The sequence below is a fragment of the Ranitomeya imitator genome, chromosome 5 (genome assembly GCF_032444005.1).
Source record: "Ranitomeya imitator isolate aRanImi1 chromosome 5, aRanImi1.pri, whole genome shotgun sequence".
In the NCBI taxonomy this organism is placed as follows: domain Eukaryota; kingdom Metazoa; phylum Chordata; class Amphibia; order Anura; family Dendrobatidae; genus Ranitomeya; species Ranitomeya imitator.
Genome location: NC_091286.1, coordinates 568,452,190 through 568,477,846, shown reverse-complemented (window position 1 = coordinate 568,477,846; position 25,657 = coordinate 568,452,190).

The window sequence follows — 25,657 nt, the reverse complement described above, 5'->3', positions numbered from 1 at the left end:
TGTCGGGTTTTAGGAAGGAGAAAGCAAAAGCCGGTAATTGACTTACCGGCTTTCTGCTATATCGCGCTGGATGAAATATTAATATATATACATATATGTGTCTCAATGACATAGAATAGGTATATATATATATATGTACACATTTATTCTACCTATTCTACTGTAAGCTGTCAGTGTGATTTTACTGTACACCGCACTGAATTGCCGGCTTTTCTCTCTAACAGCGCTGCGTATTTCTCGCAAGTCACACTGCTGGTCCGTGTGTAATCCGTATTTTTGGGGCTTCCATAGACTTTCATTGACGTTTTATTTGCGCAATACGGTGACAAACGCAGCATGCTGCGATTTTCTACGGCCGTAGAAAGCCGTATAATACTGATCAGTTTAATACGGCAGATAGGAGCAGGGGCATAGAGAATAATTTTGCCGTATTTTTTGCGAGTTTTACGGGCGTAGTTTCTGCGCTCTTACGTCCGTAAAACTTGCAAGTGTGACGCCGGCCTTACTGTTTGGCAGCCCGAACAAAGCTTGCTGAAAGGCTGAAGCACAGCTAATCAACAAGCTTTTCCGGTGTGGGCACTTCCAGCTCAATAGCAGCCATGTAATAATCTTTATTATTAATCTTTATTTTTATATAGCGCTAACATATTCCGCAGCGCTTTACAGTTTGCATACATCATCATCACTGTCCCCCACACAATCTAAATTCCCTATCAGTATGTCTTTGGAATGTGGGAGGAAACCGGAGTGCCCAGAGGAAACCCACACAAACACGGAGAGAACATACAAACTCTTTGCAGATGTTGTCCTTGGTGGGATTTGAACCCAGGACTCCAGCGCTGCAAGGCTGCTGTGCTGTGCACCACCGTGCTGCCCGCCATCGTGCTGCCCATGTCAAGTATTGGCAAGGCTGTGATTGGCCTGGATGATATGTAAAATAAATAATAAAAAAAAGACGTGGGGTCTCCTCTATTCTTGATAACCAGTGCAGGTAAAGCTGCCAGCTGACATCAACCCCAAAGCTATTACTCCACTTGCCAATGCACCAGGGCAAGTGGGAAGAGTCGGGCAAAGTGCTAGAATTGGCACATATTATGGAAGGGCCTTTTCTGGGGCTGCTGCGGGCTGCTACTTTTAGGCTGGGGAGTGCAAATATCCATGGTCCCTTCCCAGCCTAAGAATACCAGCAGCCATCTGTCTGCTTTAACTTGGCTGGTTATCAAAAATAAGGGGTGGGCCACATCATTTTTTGGGGGTCCCCAATTTTAATAGCCCATAAAGGCTATGCAGACAGCTGTGAGCTGATGTTAGTAGCTTAGAAAACTTCATGGATATTGGCCCCTTCCCAGAATAATAACACCAGCTCTCAGCTATCGGCTGTCCCTCAGCTGGTTAGTAAAATTAAAGGGGACCCCAAGCCATGTTTTTAATTATTTATTTATTCAATAAATACATGTATAGTAAGTTACACATGCACTGCACTAATTATATATCTCACTGCAAAAAGCCATAATCAGAATGCTAAAGTTCAAAGTCTGTACCGGACACCTAGTTCACTGTACCGAACCCCAAACATGGACTTCAAACTTGAAGTGTATTGCTTTGCCTAAGGCCGGGATCACACATGTGAGAAATACGTCCGAGTCTCGCATGGTAAAACCCGGCATTGCCGCCGTCACTCAGGAGCGGAGAGTGTGGCCGCTATCAATACCGCTCCTGAGTGACGGCGGCAATGCCGGGTATTACCATGCGGACTTGGACGTATTTCTCGCATGTGTGATCCCGGCCTAATAAAGCTTGGTGAAAGGGTGCATCGCAACCAATCACTAAGTTTTATGACTGTGGCCACTCCTTGCTGCATCACAGCCATGCTAAGAATTGGCATAACTGTGATTTGGCAGCGCAGCAAGTGAGATGGCCTGTATAAAAGGCGTATCATGGGTTGAGCCATTATCAACGTTTTAAGGCAGGAGAAAAGAGTGCCATACAACTGTTAGGTTGAACAATAAGGCTGCCGTCACACTAGCAGTATTTGGTCATTATTTTACACCAGTATTTGTAAGCCAAAACCAGGAGTGGGTGATAAATGCAGAAGTGGTGCATATGTTTCTATTATACTTTTCCTCTAATTGTTCCACTCCTGGTTTTGGCTTACAAATACTGATGTAAAATACTGACCAAATACTGATAGTGTGACGGCAGCCTAAGAAATGTTCACTTAGTTGCCTACTCCTGCCCTAATTGGATATTGATCAGGTGCGCAGTAAAGAAATAACATCAGACAACACAGTCGGATGTAAACGCTCCTTGATCAATCTATGGCTCAGCTCCAAGGACCTTTATTTAATCTGAACATAGGTTTATATAACCCATGTAAGGGGGCCCGGTTAGCTCTAAAATGGGAGTGATCAGATGTATTCTATTGGTTACTGGGTTGGGCAATGAGCTAGTCCGTGGGAGGATCCATGAGGTCATCGGGGTGGGCGTCACCGTGGGCACCATGAGGTCATCAGAGTGGGCATCATCTTGGATATCAACACATGGTGTGGTGAAACAGGAAATGGCAGCCATCTTTAGTGTCACACTTTGATCTGAGCAAGCTTATGTAAGGTGGAATAATACACTTTATGGGTCGTTTCTCTCAATCTCTTTTGTCTTGAGGTTAATTAAGTATTTGATCTTATGGCTCTCCTCAACACAACCTATTGCATACAGCCCATATATTCCGGCTTTACAGACTGATTATTATTGGCCGTACAGCCTAGTACGCAGTGAATATTCAGCCTTGTGTATAGTGTCCATCCAGCCTGGTGCACAGTGCACTTCTAGCATGGGGTATACTGATCATGCAGCCTGGTGCACAGTTCACTTTCAGCATGGTATATAGTGCCTGTCCAGTCTGGTGCACAGTGCATTTCCAGCGTGGATTATACTGCCCATCCAGCCTGGTGCACAGTCCACTTCCAGCATGGTGTATAGCGTCTATACAGCCTGGTGCACAGTGCATTTTCAGTGTGGTTTATAGTGTCCATCCAGCCTAGTGCACAATCCACTCCCAATGTTGTATATAATACCGTACACCTTGGTGCACAGTACACTGCGAGGGTGGTTAATAGTGCCCATCCAGCCTGGTGTACAGTTCACTTCCAGTGTGGTGTATATGTAGCGCCCATACAGTGGGTACGGAAAGTATTCAGACCCCTTTAAATTTTTCACTCTTTGTTTCATTGCAGCTATTTGGTAAATTCAAAAAAGTTCATTTTTTTCACATTACTGTGCACTCTGCACCGCATCTTGACTGAAAAAAAACAAACAGAAATGTAGAAATTTTTGCAAATTTATTAAAAAAGAAAAACTGAAATATCACATGGTCATAAGTATTGCAGATCCTTTGCTCAGTATTGAGTAGAAGCACCTTTTGAGCTAGTACAGCCATGAGTCTTTTTGGGAATGATGCAACAAGTCTTTCACACCTGGATTTGGGGATCCTCTGCCATTCTTCCTTGCAGATCCTCTCCAGTGCAATCAGGTTGGATGGCGAATTTTGGTAGACAGCCATTTTCAGAACTCTTCAGAGATGCTCACTTGGGTTTAGGTCAGAACTCTGGCTGGGCCAGTCACGAATGGTCACAGACTTGTTCTGAAGCCACTTCTTTGTTATTTTAGCTGTGTGCTTAGGGTCATTGTCTCGTTGGAAGGTGAACCTTTGGCCAAGTCTGAGGTCCAGAGCACTTTGGAAGAGGTTTTCATCTAGGATATCTCTGTACTTGGCTGCATTCATGCATTCTTCAATGGCAACTAGTCATCCTGTCCCTGTAGCTGAAAAAGACCTCCATAGCATGATGCTGCCACCCCCATGTTTTCATGTTTTACTGTTGGGATTGTATTGGACAGTTGATAAGCAGTGCCTGGTTTTCTCCACACATACCGCTTAGAATTATCACCAAAAAGGTCTATCTTCGTCTTATCGGACTAGAGAATCCTATTTCTTATAGTCTGGGAGTCCTTCATGTGTTTTTTTTTAGCAAATTCTATGCGGGCTTTCATGTCTTGCACTGAGGAGAGGCTTCCGTCGGGCCACTCTGCCATAAAGACCAGACTGGTGGGGGGTTGCAGTGATAGTTGACTTTGTGGAACTTTCTTCCATCTACCTACTGCATCTCTGGAGCTCAGCCACAGTGATCTCAGTTTTTTTTTTACCTCTCTCACCAAGGCTCTTCTTCCACGATTGCTCAGTTTGGCTGGACGACCAGGTCTAGGAAGACTTCTAGTGGTCCCAAACTTCTTCCATTTAAGGATTATGGAGGCCACTGTGCTCTTATGAACCTTGAGTACTGCAGAAATGCTGTTGTAACCTTGGCCAGATTTGTGCCTTGAAACAATTCTGTCTCTGAGCTCCTTGGCCAGTTCCTTTGACCTCATGATTCTCATTTGGTCTGGCATACAGTGTGAGCTATGAGGTCTTATATAGACAGGTGTGTGCCTTTCCAAATCAAGTCCTACCAGTTTAATTAAACACAGGTGGCCTCGCATGAAGGAGTAGAACCATCTCAAGGAGGTTCACAAGGAAATGGACAGCATGTGACTTAAATATGAGTGTCGGATCAAAGGGTCTGAATACTTATGACCATGTGATATTTCACTTTTTATTTTTTGATAGATTTGCAAAAATTTCTACATTTCTGTTTTTTTTTCAGTCAAGATGTGGTGCAGACTGTACATTAATGTGAAAAAATTTTTTTTTTTTTATTTTACCAAATGGCTGCAATGAAACAAAGCGTGAAAAATGAAAAATTTAAAGGAGTCTGAATACTTTCCGTACCCACTGTTAATATGAGGAGAGCATAAAATAAGGGACATGCTCATGGTGCTGCTGATAGTGATAGTGGAGCTGCAGCAGGGAGAGGACATGGTCATTCTTTACCTGCTAGATGCCCAAATATATCTTCTTCTCATGCACGCAGGTGCCGGGACATTTGACATCTTTTCTTAGGCCCAAATACTGCTGGCAGAATGGTTAGGTCACAAGATAAAGATATTAAAAACGGGGTAGATTGGATGGTTGACAGTGGCTCCAGATTCTTGGCATTGCCTTCCACCCGTTTCTCCGCAGAAAGCACAGATTTGGCACCTGAGGATCATAGCCATCTTTCTTCCACCTCACCCCCTTGCAAAACAACCAAGCTGTCTAAGCCCCAAGTCATGCAGCAGTCTCTTCTGCTGTTTGATGACTCTGCTGGTTGGGGTTCTGTAACCCATCCACCTGGCCTTGCCCAAGTGGAAGAAACTGAGTGCACTAATGCTCATGCACTTGTTATGTCAGAGGATGAGTATGTGGGAGAGCCGCTGCACATGGTCAACGGACCACTACAACATCTCTGTGAATGAGGAAACACAGATGCCAACTGCTGGGTCTTTCTGGAGTGTGCCGACCGGCAAGGAGGGTGGAAGTGGGTGGAAGATGATATGGGGAATGAGGAGTTCCTAGGCCCCACATGAAGCAAAGGCCATCATAGTAACGTTATCAGTTCGGAGGAAGAGGAGGTGATCACACTGCCCCAGCTGCACAACAAAAGAGCGAGCATAGTGGAAAAGCACAGTGGCCAGCCCCTAGCCAGTGTAACACCCCAGGTAACCCGTTGCTACAGTGATGTTGCCTTTCGGGGAGGGCGATCTCATGCTTGGAGGCAAGGAGGATTCCCTTCACCAGGTAAGCACCTACAGTCAATACATTCTGAATCCAGGCCAGAAGGGGTAGCACTGAACCCGGATTCAGGGGAGCCTCCCCAGATTTAAAGGGAATCTGTCACCCCCCAAATCGCGGGTGAGGTAAGCCCACCAGCATCAGGGGCTTATCTATAGCATTCTGGAATGCTGTAGATAAACCCCAGATGTAACCTAAAAGATGAGAAAAAGGCGTTAGATTATACTCACCCAGGGGCGTTCCCGCTGCTGGTCCGGGTCCGGCGCCTCCCATCGTCATCAAATGATGTCCTCTTCTGGTCTTCACGCTGCAGCTCCTGTGCAGGCGTACTTTGTCTGTCCTGTTGAGGGCAGAGCAAAGTACTGCAGTGCGCAGGCGTGGGCCTCTCTGACCTTTCCTGGCGCCTGCGCACTGCTGTACTTTGCTCTGCCCTCAACAGGGCAGACAAAGTACGCCTGCGCAGGAGCCGCAGCCTGAAGCCAAGAAGAGGACGTCATCTGATGAAGATAGGAGGCGCCGTACCCGGACCAGCAGCGGGAACGCCCCTGGGTGAGTATAATCTAATGTCTTTTTCTGATCTTTTAGGATACATCGTGGGCTTATCTACAGCATTACAGAATGCTGTAGATTAGCCCATGATGCCGGCGGGCTTACCTCACCCATGATTTTGGGGGTGACAGATTCCCTTTAAGTATTCTGGTCTGGAGGAGTTAGTTGTTGAGAGGAGTAGGAGGAGAGAGGAGTGAGAACAGAGAGTGGGGCCGTGCAGCCACGTGTGAGCTGCAGCTCCAGGACGGAAGAGAACCTGAAGGGTTGGAATGTTAGTGAGCATCTGAGAAAAGGAGCAAAGGAGAAGGAAAGAGCTTAGAGGGTAACTGTGACCTGGCACCCTCTGAGCCGAAGTGCAGGAACTGGGCACCAGGAGCCCGAGGTTGTGTTGAACTCTTGGTCACACAGCAGAACCAGAGGGCAAAGGACTTTATGTAGTTTATCGGCACCCACACCTGAAGGTGAAGCAGGACACGAAGAGTCCCGGTCATGATAGAGACCCTATAAAAAGGCTCGCACTGTCCACCATATGGGTAACTGTCCCAGGAGAGGAGAGAGAGCACTATGTCAGGAAGCCACAGGCAGCAAGGACCTCACATACAAGTACCAGCGGGAAGGCTTACGGACCTCATCTGGGAGAGGGATCCACCATTGCCTCCAGGCTGGCTGGACCACATCACCACCTGTTGCTGGTACCCTGGACTGTGGCCTGATTCAACCAATAAACCAGGTAAAGACGTTACAACCATTTATTTGCCAGCATTCACCACACCATCCCTGCCCAGCACACCAGGAGCCCTGGGGACCCAGCTTCACCTGTGGGAAGTGATACCATCTTGCTGCCGTACCATCACCCCCAAAAAACCTTTTTAGGCAGCATCGGTCACCCATGACCAAGCACCACAGGTGGCTTCACGAACTTTTATAGCTTTACAACTTCCTTCCCTTTTACTTGTGCGCCCAGGGCCATGGACTCGGTTGCCACCACAGTGACTTCCCCTTTAAGTACCAGACCCGGTACCAAGTACCCCTAGGCCCTGGCGGGCGACTCACCAGTTCATTGGCTACTACGGCCCACCGTGCCAAGGAAATTACCACATCAAACCCAACTCAAAGGAGCTCTCTGGCATGGGATTTCTTCTGGCAAAGTTCTGATGATATGCAACAGGTGGTTTGCACACTATGCTATGAGGTGCTGAAGCAAGCCATAAATCTTGTAAACCTTAGCAAAACCTGCATGATGAGGCACCTGAAATCTAAGCATGAGCTGCAGTGGAGTACACATGTTAAAAAGCATGGCTGATCAGAGCCTCCTCCTGCTCCCTCTTCTGTTGTGGTCTCGACCTCTTCCTCCAGTTCATGATCAACAGGGCCTCCTGTCTCCCCACAAAGAGAAGATGTGACACCACCACCACCAGTGTCACCGAGCATCTCCACATGGTTCCATGGAAGTGTTTAGCTTTCCATCCCGCAAACCCTCAAAAAGACAAAATATCCCCCCTAATCACCTACTAGCAATGGTTCTGAATGAAAACATTTCCAAAATACTCGCCTTCGAAATGCTTCCAATCCAGCTGGTGATGACAGACCGTTTCAAAAACTTGTGACGGTGGTTGTTCCCAGCCAATACTGCTTTTCCAGGCGGGCCATCCCTACCCTGCACACATGTGGTGGACCAAATCAAGTGTGCATTGCGCAAGGCCATTAGTGACAAGGTCCACACAACAACTGATACAAGGGCAAGTAAGCATGGCCAGGGACGTTACATCTCCCTAAATGCCCGCAGGGTAAATCTAGTGGCATTTGGGACAGACGCGGAAGGCTCTGTAGCGCGTATCCTACCACCACCGAAAATTCCTGGACGTTCCTCTGTCCAGGTTGCCTCTTCCTCCTACTGTTTCCTCCACCACCTCATAATCCACTCGCAGTAAGATCTGCACCACCAGCTTGAGCACAGCCAGGGAGACAGCAGAAGGTTCTGAAACTGATCTGTTTGGAGGACAGATCCCACACCGCACAGGAGCTGTGGACACCATAATATACAGCACCACCTTGTGATACTGCCCGTATCAGCAGGAGGCAGTGTTTCCACAACATGGTGAAAATGTAAATGTCTACACATATCCTCGTACTAACTGATGGGTCTGCCCCATTTAGCTATTGGGGGTCTAAATCAGACACTTGGCCAGAGCTTACCCTGTATGCTCTGGGAGTGCTGGCATGCCGTGCAGCATGTGTCATGTCAGAGCATGTCTTTAGCACCACAGGTGGTGTCATCACAGATAGGTGCATACACCTGTCCACAGACAACATGGGGAAGCTAACATTCATAAAAATGAATCAGGCGTGGATCTCTCAGGACTTGTCTGTACTTTTGGCTGACTAGACAAATATACCAGCAGCACACAGCCATGGTTACACACTATTTTGTAAGGAATCAGGCATGGATTTCACAGGACTTGACCATACCTTTGGCTGACTAGACAAGTATACCAGCTGCACCCAGCCATGGTTACACTCTATTTGTTATTTGTTTAATGCATCCCTAAATTTAACCCCCTAATGACCGCCAATACGCCTTTTAACAGTGACAATTAAGGGTGTTTTCTTATGCCTCAGCGCCGATTTTTAACGGCACTGAGAAATAAGTGCATAGCGCCCCCAGCGATGGAATTTCTCTGGGGTCTCCGGTAGCCGAGACCTCAGAGAACATCATTACTACCGACCCAAGTGTTGTGGTCGCCATTATTAACGGAATAACGACAATCGGAAAAAAAAAGTCTGATTTCCCATTTAATTTCTGCTCTGATGTGATCGCACATCAGAGGAGAGAGCAATGGGGTCCCCCCATTCCTCCCCAGTACCTCTGGTGTCCCTTCATCCCCCCGTGATGTGCCCCTGCCGCCGGCGTCTTCTTACATGAAGAAAATGGTGTGTGATCTGCCGGTCGGCACCCGGCAACAATAGGAAATTTATCCTATTGATTCATTTTGATCACTGTGATAGACCTTATCACAGTGATCAAAATAAAAAAATACTAAATCAAACCCACCTTAATTAGGTAAAAATAAAATAAAAAAGTATTTATTTTCATTTTTCCGTTAGGGTTGGGGTTAGGGTTGATGCTAAGATTAAAGTTGGGGCTAGGGTTAGGGTTGAACTAAAGTTTGGGTTGGTCTAGGGTTAGGGTTGTGGTTATGGTTGGGATTACGGTTAGGGATGGAATTATGGATAGGGATGTGTTAGGGTTAGGTTTGTGGTTGGCGTTAGGGGTGTGTTGGGGCTAGGGTTGGAGTTAGAATTGGGGTGGTTCCACTGTTTAGGTACATCAGGGGGTCTCCAAACGCGACATGGTGCCACCATTCATTCCAGCCAATTTTGCGTTCAAAAAGTCAAACGATGCTCCCTCCCTTCTGAGCCCTGCCATGCACCCAAACAGTGGCTTTTCCCCACATACAGAGTTTTGGTGTACTCAGAAGAATTTGTACAACAAATTTTGTGTCCATTTTCTCCTCATACCCTTGTGGGGGAAAAAAATGGTTCCAAAGTAAATTTTTTTGAAAATAGTAAAATGTTCATTTTTTTTCCTTCCACATTTCTTTAGTTCTCGTGAAGCACCTGAATGGTTAATAAACTTCTTGAATGTAGCTTTGCGTACCTTGAGGGGTGCAGTTTTTAGAATGGTGTAACCTTGGGGTATTTTCTGTTATATTGACCCCCCAAAGTCACTTCAAATTTGAGGTGGTCCCTAAAAAAATGGTTTTGTAAATTTTGTTGCAAAAATAAGAAATCATTGGTCAAGTTTTAACTCTTATAACTTCCTAACAAAAAAAAAATATGTTCCCAATATTGTGCTAATGTAAAGTTGACATGTGGGAAATGTTATTTATTAGCTACTTTGTGTGACACCACTCTCTGATTTAAGGGTACAAAAAATTTAAAGTTTGAAAATTGCAAAATTTCCAAAATTTTGCCAAATTTCTGTTATTTTCATTAAATAAACACAAGTTATATCGAAGAAATGTTACCGCTAACATAAAGTACAATATGTCACAAAAAAAAACAATGTTAAAATCAGTGGGATACGTTGAAGCGTTCTAGAGCTATAGCCTCAAACTGACAGTGGCCAGAATTGTAAAAAATGGCTTGTCATTAAGTACCAAATTGGCTCTGTCACTAAGGGGTTAAAAAAAAACAATAAACTAGTGTTGACCCCCTCTTCCACATACACCACCACACCCATCTCCACCCCCTCCTCCACTTTGACCTCTGCCTCATGCTTCTATCTTATTTTTTTGTCTGTTATTTTACGCAATTTGCTTTAAAAAAAGTGTTGACCCCCCTCTCCCCCTTCTACTTACACCACCAAGTCCACCTCCACCCCCTTCTCCTCTTGGACACCATGGCCTCATGGTTCTATTTTTTTAATCTATTTTTATTTTTTGTCTCTGTTACTTTAAGTAATTTCCCTATCCCCATTTTTTGCAGGGCAATAGTCTTGCTCTTACTCCCATTTTTCTTTCTTTTCCAGCCCTCTACCCCCTACTACCACCATTTTACAGCCATTTTATAGGATGAAAATTCAGGTCTGCGGTCTTTTTTTAAATTAATTATTTATAATTAAAAAAACACTTGGGAACCCTCTATTTTTTAATAACCACCTAAGGGAAAGCAAACAGCTGGAGGCTGCAGCCCTAAGCTGTCTGCTTTCCCTTAGCTGGTCATTAAAGATAGAAGAGACCCCACACAGTTTTTTAAACTTATTTAAATAAATAATAAGAATAAAACAGTATGGGTCCCCCATTTTTGAGAACCAGCCAAGGGAAAGCAGACAGCTGAAAAAAAATTCCATGCTATAAAATGGCTTTAAGATGGTGGTAGTAAGAGTAGGGGGCTGCAGCCCTTAGCTGGTTAACACTATGTTGGAACCCTTGCCATTTTCCATTTATTTATTATTAATAAATGAAAAAAACAACATGGGGTCCCCCATTTTTTGATGACCAGCCAAGTTAAAGTAGACAACTTGGGACTGCAGCTGTCTGGTTTCCCTTAGGCCGGTTTCACACGTCAGTGGCTCCGGTACGTGAGGTGACAGTTTCCTCACGTACCGGAGCCACTGACACACGTAGACACATTAAAATCAATGCATCTGTTCAGATGTCATTGATTTTTTGCGGACCGTGTCTCCGTGTGCCAAACACGGAGACATGTCAATGTTCGTGGGAGCGCACGTATTACACGGACGCATTAAAGTCAATGGGTCCATGTAAAACACGTACTGCACATGGACGTTGTCCGTGTGCAGTCCGTGTGCTGTGCAGGAGACAACGCTACATTAAGCGCTGTCCCCCCACATGGTGCTGAAGCCGCGATTCATATCTTCTCTGCAGCAGCGTTTGCTGTAGAGAAGATATGAATAATTGTGTTTAAAATAAAGATCTATGTGCCTTCCCACCCTCTGTGCGCCCCCCGCTGTTCTGAAAATACTCACCCGGCTCCCTCGCTGGCACTGCTTCCTGCTCTGGCCGCATCTTCTACTGTATCAGCGGTCACGTGGTGCCGCCGATTACAGTCATGAATATGCGGCTCCACCTCCCATAGGGGTGGAACCGCATATTCATTACTGTAAATGAGCGGCCCCACGTGACCGCATACAGGAGAAGATGCGGCCAGAACTGGCCGAAGACCATGGAGAAATCACCAACCACACAACTGAAGAACCGATATCAAATCTTTGTAGAGGATGAAGATGGCACACCTAAGGATGAAGCAATACCAGCAAGCAAAAAAGAAAAGGGCACACAGCAACAAGTGACAGCAAAAAGTACAGCCAAGAAGCAACGAAGAGTGGTGGTGGTGGGAGACTCACTACTGAGAGGCACAGAAGCAGCCATCTGCAGACCGGACATAACTGCAAGAGAAGTATGCTGCCTTCCAGGTGCGATGATCAAGGATGTGACCGATAGCATACCAAAGCTCTTCAGCTCCAAGGACGTCCGCCCATTTCTTCTGATACATGTTGGCACCAATGACACGGCAAGGAAGGACCTACCAACAATCTGCAAAGACTTTGAAGAGTTGGGGAAGAAAGTAAAGGAACTGGATGCACAGGTAGTTTTTTCTTCTATCCTTCCAGTAGACGGGCATGGCACCAGGAGATGGAACAGGATCCTTGATGCAAACAACTGGCTAAGACGATGGTGCAGACAACAAGGATTCGGATTCCTGGACCACGGTGTGAATTACTGGTACGATCGACTCCTCGCCAGAGACGGACTACACCTCAACAAACCTGGGAAACACACATTCGCCAGAAGACTCGCTACACTCATCAGGAGGGCGTTAAACTAGAAGAAGTGGGGACGGGAAGAAAAACATTAGACTCGACCAAAGAAGACCCAGGAAAACATACTCAGAAGGGAGGTAAGAACATTTCTAAAACAATCCACAGCAAGGAGATTGGAACAAAACAAAATCCTCTAAACTGCATGCTCGCAAACGCCAGAAGCCTGACAAACAAGATGGAAGAACTAGAAGCAGAAATATCTACAGGTAACTTTGACATAGTGGGAATAACCGAGACATGGTTAGATGAAAGCTATGACTGGGCAGTTAACTTACAGGGTTACAGTCTGTTTAGAAAGGATCGTAAAAATCGGAGAGGAGGAGGGGTTTGTCTCTATGTAAAGTCTTGTCTAAAGTCCACTTTAAGGGAGGATATTAGCGAAGGAAATTAGGATGTCGAGTCCATATGGGTCGAAATTCATGGAGGGAAAAATGGTAACAAAATTCTCATTGGGGTCTGTTACAAACCCCCAAATATAACAGAAATCACGGAAAGTCTACTTCTAAAGCAGATAGATGAAGCTGCAACCCATAATGAGGTCCTGGTTATGGGGGACTTTAACTACCCGGATATTAACTGGGAAACAGAAACCTGTGAAACCCATAAAGGCAACAGGTTTCTGCTAATAACCAAGAAAAATTATCTTTCACAATTGGTGCAGAATCCAACCAGAGGAGCAGCACTTTTAGACCTAATACTATCTAATAGACCTGACAGAATAACAAATCTGCAGGTGGTTGGGCATCTAGGAAATAGCGACCACAATATTGTGCAGTTTCACCTGTCTTTCACTAGGGGGACTTGTCAGGGAGTCACAAAAACACTGAACTTTAGGAAGGCAAAGTTTGACCAGCTTAGAGATGCCCTTAATCTGGTAGACTGGGACAATATCCTCAGAAATAAGAATACAGATAATAAATGGAAAATGTTTAAGAACATCCTAAATAGGCACTGTAAGTGGTTTATACCTTGTGGGAATAAAAGGACTAGAAATAGGAAAAACCCAATGTGGCTAAACAAAGAAGTAAGACAGGCAATTAACAGTAAAAAGAAAGCATTTGCACTACTAAAGCAGGATGGCACCATTGAAGCTCTAAAAAACTATAGGGAGAAAAATACTTTATCTAAAAAACTAATTAAAGCTGCCAAAAAGGAAACAGAGAAGCACATTGCTAAGGAGAGTAAAACTAACCCCAAACTGTTCTTCAACTATATCAATAGTAAAAGAATAAAAACTGAAAATGTAGGCCCCTTAAAAAATAGTGAGGAAAGAATGGTTGTAGATGACGAGGAAAAAGCTAACATATTAAACACCTTCTTCTCCACGGTATTCACGGTGGAAAATGAAATGCTAGGTGAAATCCCAAGAAACAATGAAAACCCTATATTAAGGGTCACCAATCTAACCCAAGAAGAGGTGCGAAACCGGCTAAATAAGATCAAAATAGATAAATCTCCGGGTCCGGATGGCATACACCCACGAGTACTAAGAGAACTAAGTAATGTAATAGATAAACCATTATTTCTTATTTTTAGGGACTCTATAGCGACAGGGTCTGTTCCGCAGGACTGGCGCATAGCAAATGTGGTGCCAATATTCAAAAAGGGCTCTAAAAGTGAACCTGGAAATTATAGGCCAGTAAGTCTAACCTCTATTGTTGGTAAAATATTTGAAGGGTTTCTGAGGGATGTTATTCTGGATTATCTCAATGAGAATAACTATTTAACTCCATATCAGCATGGGTTTATGAGAAATCGCTCCTGTCAAACCAATCTAATCAGTTTTTATGAAGAGGTAAGCTATAGGCTGGACCACGGTGAGTCATTGGACGTGGTATATCTCGATTTTTCCAAAGCGTTTGATACCGTGCCGCACAAGAGGTTGGTACACAAAATGAGAATGCTTGGTCTGGGGGAAAATGTGTGTAAATGGGTTAGTAACTGGCTTAGTGATAGAAAGCAGAGGGTGGTTATAAATGGTATAGCCTCTAACTGGGTCGCTGTGACCAGTGGGGTACCGCAGGGGTCAGTATTGGGACCTGTTCTCTTCAACATATTAATTAATGATCTGGTAGAAGGTTTACACAGTAAAATATCGATATTTGCAGATGATACAAAACTATGTAAAGCAGTTAATACAAGAGAAGATAGTATTCTGCTACAGATGGATCTGGATAAGTTGGAAACTTGGGCTGAAAGGTGGCAGATGAGGTTTAACAATGATAAATGTAAGGTTATACACATGGGAAGAAAGAATCAATATCACCAATACACACTGAACGGGAAACCACTGGGTAAATCTGACAGGGAGAAGGACTTGGGGATCCTAGTTAATGATAAACTTACCTGGAGCAGCCAGTGCCAGGCAGCAGCTGCCAAGGCAAACAGGATCATGGGGTGCATTAAAAGAGGTCTGGATACACATGATGAGAGCATTATACTGCCTCTGTACAAATCCCTAGTTAGACCGCACATGGAGTACTGTGTCCAGTTTTGGGCACCGGTGCTCAGGAAGGATATAATGGAACTAGAGAGAGTACAAAGGAGGGCAACAAAATTAATAAAGGGGATGGGAGAACTACAATACCCAGATAGATTAGCGAAATTAGGATTATTTAGTCTAGAAAAAAGACGACTGAGGGGCGATCTAATAACCATGTATAAGTATATAAGGGGACAATACAAATATCTCTCTGAGGATCTGTTTATACCAAGGAAGGTGACGGGCACAAGGGGGCATTCTTTGCGTCTGGAGGAGAGAAGGTTTTTCCACCAACATAGAAGAGGATTCTTTACTGTTAGGGCAGTGAGAATCTGGAATTGCTTGCCTGAGGAGGTGGTGATAGCGAACTCAGTCGAGGGCTTCAAGAGAGGCCTGGATGTCTTCCTGGAGCAGAACAATATTGTATCATACAATTATTAGGTTCTGTAGAAGGACGTAGATCTGGGGATTTATTATGATGCAATATAGGCTGAACTGGATGGACAAATGTCTTTTTTCAGCCTTACTAACTATGTTACTATGTTACTATGTAACTGGAAGCAGCGCCGGCGAGGGAGCCGGGTGAGTATTTTCAGAACAGCGGGGGGCGCACAGAGGCACATAGATCTTTATTTTAAACACAATTATTCATGTCTTCTCTACAGCAAACGCTGCTGCAGGGAAGATATGAATGGGGCTTCAGCACCAGATGCTGGTACGTGTAATACCCAGCACGGTGCGTGTGGTACCCAGTGGGCACACAGGCGGCACACGTGTGCCACACTGATGTGCCACAGAAACGTAGGGGCACACGGACACGGATAATTCCGGTACCGATTTTTTCCGGTACCGAAATTATCTGGACTTGTGAGACTGGCCTTAGCTGGGGGGGGGGGGGGGGGGGGACCCATGTGTTTTTTTTCATTTATTTAAAATTGTTATTATTTATTATTATAGCGCCATTTATTCCATGGCGCTTTACATGTGAGGAGGGGTATACATAATAAAAACAAGTACAATAATCTTAAACTATACAAGTCACAACTGGTACAGGAGGACAGAGGACCCTGCCTGCGAGGGCTCACAATCTACAAGGGATGGGATTAATAAATAAATGAAAACAATGACTTGGGGTCCCCCTCATTTTTGATAATCAGCGAAGGGAAAGTAAACAGCTGGGGGATGCAGCCCTCAGCTGTCTGCTTTCCCCTAGTTGTTCATAATAGGTGGACCTCACGCAGTTTTTTTCATTTATTTTATGCTAATAGATAAATTTAAAAAAAAACTTTGGGTCCCCCTATTTTTCATGACCAGCCAAGTAGACAGCTGTGAGTCTGTGTTAACATTCTGGGAAGTACCCAATATCCATAAAGATTCCCAGCCTATTATTAACAGCTCACAGGTGTCTACATAGCCTTTAATGGCTATTAAAATGAGGGGACCTCCAAATAAATTATGTGGATTCCCCCCTATATTTAATAACCAGGAAGTGCTAAACAGACAGCTGTGGGCTGATATTAATAGGGTGGGAAGGGGCTGTGGATATTGCCTCCCTCCCTGACTAACAGCACCAGCCCTCAGCCACTTCAGAAATGGCGCATCCATATTGCCATAAAGCACAGGGATTAGTAATGAAGAGGCTTCTATAAAACACCCCCATTACTAACCTTTATTTTAACAAAACATTCTCCGACCCAACCAAGACACCCTGAGCTAACGATGAGAAAGCAGCTAGTGTGGCCTTCGTTACCGTCAATTACATCACTGACAGTCAAATGCAGCAGCGTTCTCATGCTCAGCTTATTGTGTCCTGGATGACAGGCTGAGTGGTCGCATTACTTATGTCACTGCTCAGCAATGCATCCAGATGCAACAGAGCTGGGGCTCATCATGGGATATATGGATAATCGGCGTACAGGTGCAGGATACTTTGATTTTTTTATTCAATTTTTATCTTAATAAATGGGTAAAAGAGGGTCTGGGAGCACTTTGCTCTGTGTGTTTTTTTTACTTTAAACTTACAGGGTTAGTAATGGGTGTCAGTGGACATAAAACAGCTGTCATCAACTCCAAAACCATAACCCCATTTGCCTACACACAAGGGCAAGTGGGAAGAGCTGAGGCTAAGCGCAAAAATTGGCGCATCTATTGGATGCACCATTTCTGGGGAAGCTGAGGGCTGGTGTTTTTAGTCTGGGAAGGGGCCAATATCCATGGCCCCTTTCCAGCCTATTAATATCAACCCGCAGCTATCTGTTTAGCCTTTGCTGATTATTAAATATAGACGGGAACCCCAAGTCACTGTATTGGGGGTCACTCCATTTTAGTAACCAGTAAAGGCTACGCAGACAGCTGGGGGCTGATATTAATAGCCTGGGAAGCTTCATGGATATTGGCCCCTTCTCAGAATAACAACACCAGCCCAGAGCTGTCGGCTTTTCTGCAGCTGGTTAGTAAAAATAATGGGAACCCCAAGCCATTTTTTTCTTTTATATATTTGTTAAGTAAATACATGTACAATAAAATACATAATTACTGCATTACTTATGTATTTCACTGACCTAATTTTTACTATGCATAGAAGCCGGCTGTTGAATACTGTCATCAGCGTCTAACTGCTATCGGTGCTATCAGAGAGACCAGGCGTACAATGAGGAGAGTAGTACTTGCAGCGCCCCAGAGATCTGGTCGTTGCAGTATGACACTCTGCCACTAAGGGGAGTGATGGTACGTCTGATGGCACTGAAGGAATTCTCCTGACCAGGTATCACCAGAACACATTACACTTCCCACTCCGGCCACTAGGGGGAGCAAAAGGCTTTATTTATTGGGCCACTCCTCACACTGGTAAAACTAGGGGTTGGGGAGGAAGTTAGTCAGAAGCTGACTGGGTTGGATTCAGGCAACATCCCGTGGCAGGGGGTGTTGCAGGGAGAAGCCACAGGGGGGTCCCTGTCAGGCGTGGGAATCTGGAAGGTGCCTAGCAAACAGAGCAGAACGTAACGGAACCGCGCCTGCAGTACCTTGCAGCGGTATCCTAAGAAAGAAACACGAAGGGAAGGATATTGTGGAACAGTGTAAACGAGATCAAGCACAAAGGAGTACCAGTAGGAGTCGTGCCGTGAGAGTGAGGCAACATCCTACTGAGGCGCGTAGCCGGTGGCCGGAACACCGCGGGAGTAACTGACTCTAGGCCTTACTTCAAACTACGCAGGACAGTTAATTATAGGTTGTCTGTCTACCTTAAATTTCCTACGAAGACATAGGGGGCAACAGTGGGAGAGGGGCGTCTCTAGGGTCCCGGAAGACCTCCAGGCCTTCCCGTCATACGGGTGAGTCCTAGTCAAAACATACTGGGGGACAAGAAACTAGTAACATCTGGAACTAAAGAAAGAGAGAGAGAGCTGTAGAGAACGAATGAATGAGAACAGCAGTTGTGAGGACTATTCCGAATGCTCAGCAGGGTAGGACTACAACACACAGGCGCTAGTGGTAGGCAATGACTTCCATCTGCGAAGGAAACTCTGGAAGTGCCCATCGGACCGGCCGGTCTCAGATAGCCCTGTTAAACGTGCTCTGGATTGAGGATCCTGAAGTCTTCAGTAAAGAGGTAAAGAGACTGCAACCTGGTGTCCTCGTTATTGACTGCACCTCACACCATCACCATCCACCTTACTGGGAAGCCCTAGGGACATACTTCACCTGTGGGAAGGTATACCATCCAGCTGCCATTCCATCACCCCAGCGGACCCCACAGCAGCGTCGGTCACCCTGACCGAACACCACAGGTGGCGTCACGAACCCCTGACAGACTGCACCACCTTTATTGGACGCCCCTTAGCAGGGTCGCGGACCGGGTCTAGCCACCGTGACAGTCTCAGAACCAAACCAGAGAGACCAGGTACCGAGAATCTGCCGTGGCCCTGTGTCTGGGGGCGCTCCAACTTGGCGTCACGAACAAGATCCTACTTAAGCCTGAGAAGCAGGTCATGTGTGCCTTGGAACTGTGACTGAAACGTGTTGGACTGTGATTTATTGCAAAGACTGTGTATTGCTATCTGCCGCAAGATTCCCGCCAAAACTGCCGCCATTATAGCGCCACGAGGAGCGCAAGAGAAGAAGGGCATGGAAGTGGGTGTGAGTAAGCTGGAGAGCGCGAAAGATAATGGCCGCCCAGTCTAAATATTTCTGTACCTTGAGGACGTGTCCGTCAGCAGCTGAGATCCGCCTCTTGATCCTCAATGGGGGGCGGAGGAACAAGAAACGAAACTGCCCACGAAGAAGAGAGCGGGAAAGACACCAGGAAGCAACCCACGTGGAGGACGCCATGGCCGGCCGCTCAGACCCAGACTGCGGGGTTGAAGCAGAGGGCTCCCCCAGCTAACCGGACGAGCACAGCAGCCAGAGCCTCACCTCTGGGACCGGTCTCCTGCAGGGTGAGATGGAGGGCCTTATGGAGCAGCTTCCCCAGTGGAGGCTTGAGACCAAGGCCTCGTGCAAGGAGGCACCAGCGGAGGAACTCCCAACCCCGGATCCTGTACCATCCTTGGAGTCGGCTGCAACGGAGGAAGCCATACCGACCGGTGAGTCCGCCGACCCCACCCTGCCAGCGAAAGACTTGCTGATAGGCCCGGTCGCAGCGCCCCCTTCCCCGGGGACCCATAAACTCCAACACCTTCTGCAATGGGATCAGGCCACGGGCATGGAGCACTTCTTAAAGACCCCGATCTCGCCGCTCACCATGCCAGGCGAGGTCTATGCGGAGCGCACGGTGTGCCACTGGGTGAACCCAGGATCCGACTTCATGGGGTTCCCCGGGGTGAAGACACGAGAAGGGGAGATGGTGGAGGCCCTTAGCTGGGAAGAGTACCAGGCCCAGCTGGATCGGCAGTGGGAGGAGCAGGAGAAACAGCGCCAGGCCCAGCGAGAAGCCCACTACCGGCGGGACCTCGAGGTGAAGGACTGGGCCCGCAAGGACCGCACCACCCACCAGGCCCCGCGCAGGCAGGGCACCGTTGTGGACTTCAAGCTCCATGGGGGATGGGGCTTCATTAAGGAGCTGGATCTGTATTCTGAGATTTTCGTAAACCGGAGGGATGTGGAGTCCCATCTCAAGGAAGGCCACCCGGACCGGGATCTATACAAGGGGGACAAAGTCACCTACACCCGGCATTTTGGGGAGAGGGGGTGGTTCGCCCTGAATGTGCGCAAGCGACCAGTCCCCATGACATCACCAGTCAAAGCGGCGGAGAAGCCTTCCCCCATAGCGAGGGTGCCCCCTTGTGACCGGACCACGACCGTCACCAAGACCACGGTGGTGACCCCCACATGCACCATTGTGAAAACCACCACTTGCACCGTGGACACTGCTACTACGGTGGTGGCGGAGAGCTCAACTTCAGGAGTGGTTGGCACCTCGGTTGCTGCGAGGTCCAGGACAATTGCCACACAGACCCCTGACTGGAGCCCGGGATCTCCTGTGACCACACCGAGTGCCCGCGAGTACCCGGCGGGGTGGCCCCGCCCATTGCTGCCGGTGGAGTTGTCACGACCACTAACGCCGAGGAAATAAACCTCGGAAGCCCGCAATTGTACATAGTTAACTGTTTCCTGTTTGCTGCTTTAAACCCGTCCAGGGGTAACTCATAGGGATCCATTTGTTTACCCGGGATCCCTCTTCTTTTTTTGTTTGTTTATCATTGTTTCCAAAGACTGCCAGATCATGAACAGTGAATGATTCAAACTGTTTTGTATATAGTTTGCACCTTCTTAAAGGTGCTCCCTACTGGTTTTACAAGTGAAAGAAGACTTTACGAAGATAATGCTTCTGGACATGACGCAGAAGGTCTTGCTTTCAGTGGACTTGCAGACAGAGAGAATCTGCACTACTTTCTAGAGACTTGGTTCCCTCTTAAAGGAAATGTTGACATGTTGCCTTAGACAAGATCGAAACGTTAATAATGTTGAAAGTTAATAAACTTTGATAATGTTAATAAAGATTGAGGACAGGAAAGCTTGAAGTGAACCCGTAGAGTCCTCCTGAGAACCGTAGAATGAAGGTCAGAACAATGACAGTAGGCCCAGCCAAGGAGCTAGGCGGTCCTGCATTGGTGAAGCTAGAACGGAAAGAAAAGTTGAGTTATTTATATAAGTATTTTATAGTAGGCCTTTAGTGGGTTCAGCTTATACGCCCTTAAAGGAGAAGTTAACTTATTGTTCAGAGTTTGAACTTGGTAGAATACCCGGCTGGGTACTGAGAGTTATTTATAGTCAGAATGTTATTTAAAAATATTTAACCTTGTTTTTGTTTGTAACGTTCAAGTGTTCTCACCTCCCATAAAGGGAAGCATTATTCTAATTACCTGTTTTAAGCATTTAAACATTTTGTATGTCTTTTGCTGCAATGTATTGTTGTTCTTCTTCCCAGTCCAGGAGTACTAGATTTAACCGGGGGGAGTGCAGCGCCCCAGAGATCTGGTCGTTGCAGTATGACACTCTGCCACTAAGGGGAGTGATGGTACGTCTGATGGCACTGAAGGAATTCTCCTGACCAGGTATCACCAGAACACATTACACTTCACACTCCGGCCACTAGGGGGAGAAAAAGGCTTTATTTATTGGGCCACTCCTCACATTGGTAAAACTAGGGGTTGGGGAGGAAGTTAATCAGAAGCTGACTGGGTTGGATTCAGGCAACATCCCGTGGCAGGGGGTGTTGCAGGGAGAAGACACAGGGGGGTCCCTGTCAGGCATGGGAACCTGGCAGGTGTCTAGCGAACAGAGCAGAACGTAATGGAACCGCGCCTGCACTGCCTTGCGGCGGTATCCTAAGAAAGAGACACGAACAGTGGAACAGTGTAAAGGAGATCAAGCACAAAGGAGTACCAGTAGGAGTCGTGCCGTGAGAGTGAGGCAACATCCTACTGAGGCGCGTAGCCGGTGGCCGGAACACCGCGGGAGTAACTGACTCTAGGCCTTACTTCGAACTCCGCAGGACAGTTAATTATAGATTGGCTGTCTACCTTAAATTTCCTACGAAGACATAGGGGGCAACAGTGGGAGAGGGGCGTCTCTAGGGTCCCGGAATACCTCCAGGCCTTCCCATCATACGGGTGCATCCTAGCCAAAACATACTGGGGGACGAGAAACTAGTAACATCTGGAACTAAAGAAAGACAGAGAGCTGTTGAGAACAAAAGAACGAGAACAGCAGTTGTGAGGACTATTCCGAATGCTCAGCAGGGTAGGACTACAACACACAGGCGCTAGTGGTAGGCAACGACTTCCATCTGCGAAGGAAACTCTGGAAGTGCCCATCGGACCGGCCGGTCTCAGATAGCCCTGTTAAACGTGCTCTGGATTGAGGATCCTGAAGTCTTCAGTAAAGAGGTAAAGAGACTGCAACCTGGTGTCCTCGTTATTGACTGCACCTCACACCATCACCATCCACCTTACTGGAAAGCCCTGGGGACATACTTCACCTGTGGGAAGGTATACCATCCAGCATTCCATCACCCCAGCGGACCCCACAGCAGCGTCGGTCACCCTGACCGAACACCACAGGTGGCGTCACGAACCCCTGACAGACTGCACCACCTTTATTGGATGCCCCTTAGCAGGGTCACGGACCGGGTCTAGCCACCGTGACAGCCTCAGAACCGAACCAGAGAGACCCGGTACCGAGAATCTGCCATGGCCCTGTGTCTGGGTGCGCTCCATACTCATTGGCTGATGCCTGACTGGCGGTAACCTTTTCATCGCCAGTCACAGCTGCTGGCCGACACGCTGTCATCTGTGTGACAGAGTGGGAAATGCAGGGCTGTGACCGGACATAACATGTAAAGTTACTGCCAATCAGAGCTAGTTTTTACCATGCTGTCACACAGATGACAGCTTGGGAAATGCCTGATGTTCTGGCTCCCCATTCAGTTCGGGTTTGAGTTCAGGTACCATTCTGGTGCCTAAACCAAACTTTTTTTAACGTTCGGTCAAACCCAACGGACAGGAACATCCACCAGTCTGCCCATACCTACTAACAATTATTGGGACCTATTAAGAGTCTGTCAGAAATGAAGGTTGAATGACCTTGAACTTTGTAGTACCTATATTCTGTGAACCTTCTCTGCATCCACTAGGTATCAGTAGGTGTGCTCTGTTCCTGTATTAGCTTAAAGGGAACCTGTCACCCCCAAATCGAAGGTGAGCTAAGCCCACCGGCATCAGGGGCTTATTTACAGTATTCTGTAATGCTGAAGATAAGCCCCCAATGTATCCTGAAAGATGGGAAAAAGAGGTTAGATTATACTCACCCAGGGGCGGTCCTGGTTCTGTTCTGGTCCGATGGGCATCGCGGTCCGGTCCAGGGACTCCCATCTTCTTACGATGATGTCCTCTTCATGTCTTCAGGCTGCGGCTTCGGCGCAGGGGTACTTTGTCTGCTCTGTTGAGGGCAGAGCAAAGTACTGCAATGCGCAGGCGCCGTGAAAGGTCAGAGAGGCCCAGCGCCTGCGCACTGCAGTACTTTGCTCTGCCCTCAACAGGGCAAAGTATGCCTTCACCGGAGCCGCAGCCTGAAGACAAGAAGAGGACGTCATCGTAAGAAGATGGGAGGCCCCGGACCGGACCGCGACGCCCATCTGACCAGAACAGAACCGGGACCGCCCCTTGGTGAGTATAATCTAACCTCTTTTTCTCATCTTTCAGGATAGATTGAGGGCTTATCTACAGCATTACAGAATGCTGTAAATAAGCCCCTGATGCCGGTGGGCTTAGCTCACCTTCGATTTTGGGGGTGACAGATTCCCTTTAAAGAGGCTGTCTGGTCAAAACTGATAAGTCTGCAGTCATTCTGTGTGACTGCAGACTTATGAATCCAGCCAGTTTCAGTCCGGGAACGGAGGACATGTATGAGTTTTATATACCCCCAGTCAGTGAGCGCGGCATCACTCTCCATACACTTGTATGTCATGAAGCCGTGCCCTCTAGTCGACCATGTCCACGTTCCTGGTTGGGGCCTTGGCTCAATACAACTGTAGGGAGCGAGGCAGCGGCCACTGGCCCGAAGTATGCATAACTCCTACATACTCTCTGTACCTGGGTCTGAAACCGGCGAATCCCCGCAGCACACGGGCATGAACTGGGGGGATTCATAAGTCTGCAGTTACAGAGAGTGACTGCAGACTTATCAGTTTTGACCGGACAACCCCTTTGCTTTCAGTAGAGGAAACACAATAATTATGTAGCTAAGATCCCACTACAGTCTAGTCATTAAATACAGGTGGCACTCTGAAAACTGGAGGCCATCGAGGATAAAACCCACTTTTTGCTACACTGCACCAAATACTCAGCAGTGGGGAATGCTCAGGAGACTCTCAGATCTCTTCTCAGACATCTGCTTTATGGAAGAGGAACTCTACATCCTGTTGGGGAAAGACAAAAACACGGTGGACATAGCAGCACAATATGTGATTACATCCAACAAACCGAAAAGCCATGGACCTGAATACCTTTAAACCCGGATGCCCCCTATCTCTCATTCTTAGATTCCTTGTTTTCTTATTTCCCACTTGCTTTGGCAATGCTGTGTGCCTGTTCATATCAATAAAGTTTCTTTCATTGTGAATTTGACATGAAACCTTTTATTGGCTTACACAAACATAAGAAATGATGTTAAACAGCAACACAGAACTCTCCATCAGGCATGGCATAGCAACGGATCTGACAGCAGCTATATACAAAAAAGCAGAGACATCATGTAATAGATGGACACACACTGGACTACTCCTGATGAAATCGGTGATCTGTTTCTTCATGGCACAACAGAGGCATGGAGAGCGCTCAGGAAAGCCTAAATCGCGCCTTCCCTGGACACAACACCGCCATCTATGGCATTGGTCCTTCCCACAGAATGGAGAAGCAGGAGATGTGGCTCAGACTCTCCATCGAAATCCTCATGCCTTACCTGTGTCCATTTTGCTCACTCAGAAATGGAGCATCAATCTCACAGACGGAAGGAGCGGCAGCTGACTCATTGTATTCTGGCATAAATTCTGGCGATACTCATAATATTTGACGGGATCGCCAATCATCTGTTACTGGGACTTCCCAACTCTCCCTTGACAGGCAGGCGCTGCTCCAGTCTTTCTGCCATACCTGTCATTACAGCACCGCTCCGCTATAGCTCATATCACACAGGCTTTTACATTATTAATTTTTTAAGTTGTATACGATTGGAAAAAAAAATTACTGTAGAATTTTTACTGGTGTGTGGAATTCATGTGAAAGGAGCTGAGCTTCAATAGTAGACACAACCACACAGTCATGAGTCCCACTAGGGGACATGAACATATGATTGCTTGATCACTCATAGGCTGCCGTCACACTGTCAGTATTTGGTCAGTATTTTACATCAGTATTTGTAAGCCAAAAGGAGGAGTGGAACAATTAGAGGAAAAGTATAATAGAAACATATACATCACTTCGGCATTTATCCACTCCTGGTTTTGGCTTACAAATACTGATGTAAAATACTGACCAAATACTGCTAGTGTGACGGCAGCCATATATTGTAGTGTATT